The sequence below is a fragment of the Nanorana parkeri genome, unplaced genomic scaffold, assembly GCF_000935625.1.
Source record: "Nanorana parkeri isolate BGI_ZX_2015 unplaced genomic scaffold, ASM93562v1 scaffold588, whole genome shotgun sequence".
Lineage (NCBI taxonomy): Eukaryota > Metazoa > Chordata > Amphibia > Anura > Dicroglossidae > Nanorana > Nanorana parkeri.
In genome coordinates, this window is record NW_017306856.1 from 80,442 (window position 1) to 84,143 (window position 3,702).

General features: G+C 35.7%; 1 protein-coding gene across 1 annotated transcript in view; it reads left to right on the top strand.

Annotated features, from left to right (window-relative positions):
• Positions 1-3,702, top strand: part of LOC108791980 (gonadotropin-releasing hormone II receptor-like) — a 35,196-nt gene that overhangs the window by 314 nt on the left and 31,180 nt on the right. The gene's annotated exons all lie outside the window — the stretch shown is intronic.

Sequence of the window (3,702 nt, forward strand, 5' to 3'; positions counted from 1 at the left end):
TATTATTTTTATATTATGATATTACTTTTATATTTAGAATATGTGTGTATATTTATAAGACCGACATGAGATCTGTTAACTGTTAACTCTAAACTAAACAAGACACAAGCAAATAATTGTGGCTTTAGCTGCCTCAATATCAGCATGTTTCTTTTATTTCTAGAAATTGTGCTAAAAAATTAGATCGCCTTGGGGTGTTTACTCTCCTAAATGGGGGTCATTCTGGGTTTTTTTCAAACTGTCCTGGCATTTTTATTTGATATGTTTTATACCAGAAAGTAAGACAAAGATTATTTTTCAAAATGTTTTCTTTTTTTTTTCATATGGTAAAAAAGAAAAAAAACCCAGTGGTTAATAAATACCACCAAAAGAAAGCACTATCTGTCTCACAGAAAATTATATAACATCAATTTGGGTATAGTGTTGCATGACGTAGTAATAGTCAGTCAAAGTATCACAGCATTGAAGACTGAAACATGGTCTGATAACGAAGGGGTACATACAGGTTGGTACTCAAATGTAATTTGAGTTATAATTTAAATGTGCATATATGTTAGCAACCATTTTCATTTTTAGTCACTGCTCGAAGTTCTGAGAGTAATGAGAGTAAAAATGTAGAATTTAAATAATATATGAGATGTGGCACTCCAAGTAATGGATTTGTTATTTAAAATATACTTAGGATCAAATAATATCTATCTATCTATCTATCTATCTATCTATCTATCTATCTATCTATCTATCTATCTATCTATATCTATCCGTACATACATATCTATGTATCTCTCTCTCTCTCTCTCTCTCTCTCTCTCTATCCATCTCTACCTCTCTATCTATCTATCTATCTATCTATCTATCTATCTATCTATCTATCTATCTATCTATCCATCTCTACCACTCTCTATCTATCTATCTATCTATCTATCTATCTATCTATCTATCTATCTATCTATCTGTCCGTATATACATTTCTGACATATATGACTACACAAAGTATATTAAATCATCCCACAAGGACATTTCTTTGCTTACATATCTCCTTTCTGGAAGGGGCTACCCATCAGATTGTAATCACTTGCCAGCAAGATATTTAACCCCTTGTTGATAACTCCTTTAAATAAAAACAATGTATTGTATATACAGCAATTTGTCAGTTAGATGTTACAGATCTTGCTAATAAGCAATTTAAGACCTGAAGTGTAGCCACAACCTTTCCTTTCTTTGTTTAATCCAATAAGGCTTTACAAAGACCAAGACAGGTTGATTGCTGATCACTGCTGGCTAGAGGTCAGGAGGCATTCCTACAGTGATAGACGATAATTGAAGCAGAATGATATAAGCCTGTCTGAAATGATAAACGCAATACATTGTACACAATGGTTTCTATTATTTACTGTAACAATACTTTGAAATGCCTTGCCCTAGAGTCAGGAGACCATTAGTGCTTTTACAGTGCCATCCACATTGCATTGTGCACTAGACCTGACTTTACATGTGTATATGTCAGTTGTTGAATCACCTCCAGCCGACTTAGAAAACAAGCCCATTTCTTTCAAGGAATCCCGTTTAGAATGTAAAAAAGTTAGATATTTGTTATGTCCTTGGAAATAAATTGCTGAACATTCTAATTATTTAGTAAAGGTCATGCATAATTCTTATTTGTTCATATTTCTCAGCAATGCTTGAGTAGAGATACAGATCTCTAATTACTGGATGGAATGATTTTGTAGCATGCCAATTACAACTTTGGAAGTGTGTACTTTATTTACAGAGATCTAATGAAAGGAAGATAAGCATCATTTCACTACTTATGGATTTATTATGTTAAAAAAAATGGAAATTACCCCCATAAGTGGTGGTATGGTTTTCTACCAGAGAACAATGGAAGTCATTCTAATAAACATTTTGCAAGAAAACCTCTCCTAAGGGAAATATTGGGGCTGTCATTGCTGACTTTCTTCTGAAATTTCTAGTTGCTTGGCTATTATTCTGGCCCACTGGTTTCATTACAGTTTATGTCACTGGCCTAGGACAATGTTGTATATTGGGAAAGTCAGAGTAAAGTCCGAAGTCATTATCTTCATACCTGGCATGGGTTATGGACTGGATGTTTGGAATCCAGAGGGCCAGTCAACTACTATTTGCAGGATAAGAAATTGGCAATGGTAGTTTTCAGGTCTAATTTTCTAAAGAAATGTAAAGAAATGTTTATGGGATTCACTGGTTTCTGTTAGAACAATAGCTTCATACAGAAGACAGTAGAATAAATAAATCATAATGAGCAAAGTGCAATACCCTTGGCAATCAGTCTTTTTTTAATTTACTGACTCCGCAGCAGTAAACTGACATTTGATAGTCTGCTGCAATTTTCTTTCTATTGTGCTTAATACTACAAAGGCAGATTAAGTCAGGAAAAGTGCAGTAACCTATTGCAAGCAATCATAAAATATAATTTTTGCTTATCAGGACCGATACAACACATTGGGGGTGATTTACTAACCTAAACACACGCACGCACCAGGTGCGTGTGATTTTTACACAGCAAAACGTATTTATCAACCAAAAAGTCTCTAAAAGCATATTTCCACTAATGCCATATATGGAAAAATCATGCACATGATGCATATATAATGCTGCTTCACAGTTTAGACTAAAATGGTTAGCTCATGCATTTACATTCCTGTATTCATCAACGCAAGCAACACAATGTAGAGCTAATTTACACAACATCACCTTGCAATTCATGCTTGGCTTTGCACAACACACCTGCTGGGTGTGTACACACTATAAAGGTGTCTAGATTCCACCAATAGATCATGCTGGGAGGGAACACACTACAGAGGTGTATACCTGTTCGTGGCGTGTTTATAAGGTTAGTAAATCAACCCCATTGTATCAGTGCTTTCTGTTACAATGTTAACCCCAATTTTAAATGACCAGGGGTATTTTGTGCCTTTGGGACGCAGCAGTTTTGGTCAGAGGGGTTTAGTAAATGTGTAATATTTTATATAAATACAAAAAGCTTTGACAAGGTGGTAGCAGTACCCTCTCTCTTCCCCCAAAAGGAAGCTACTATGGTTTTGAGTCAATTTTACATTTTTAAACTGAGTCCCAGAGCATTATGAATTATCTAAAATATTTGTTCACTTTCAAACTCCCTCTATCTAAATAAAACTCCTCCTCCTATGATCAGGCAGTATGAGAGAGGGTAATAAGGTCCCTTTCACACGGGCGATCCGATAAGGTCTGCCTGTCAGGTTTTTCAAGCGGACCTGATTGGATGCCCAAAGCTACTCTATGGACAGCTGTGTGTAAACGGATTACTCGCGACTCCGGCAAGGACTGGAAAAACAAACAGATCAGAGATCCGTTTTACCGGACCTGATAATGCCAGAACGGGGGTGATCTCATCGCAATATGGGGGGAAATACTGGACAGACATGGATGTCACAGCGGAGACATCCGATCCATACCACACTGATCAGGAGGGAACTTATGCACAGATCCCCTCCTGATCAGCCCATGTGGAAGGAGCCTAAGTCATTCAACTTACTAATTTAGTTGTATGTACAAATTTCAGCTTCAGCTATTGTGATCTGTAGCTGATCCTCTTATTTAGGTGGAGCTCCATCTTCTCTCTGGAAATTAGAATTGTAAAAAATTTAAATATTTTCAATATTACATATTTAATTTACTAAACAT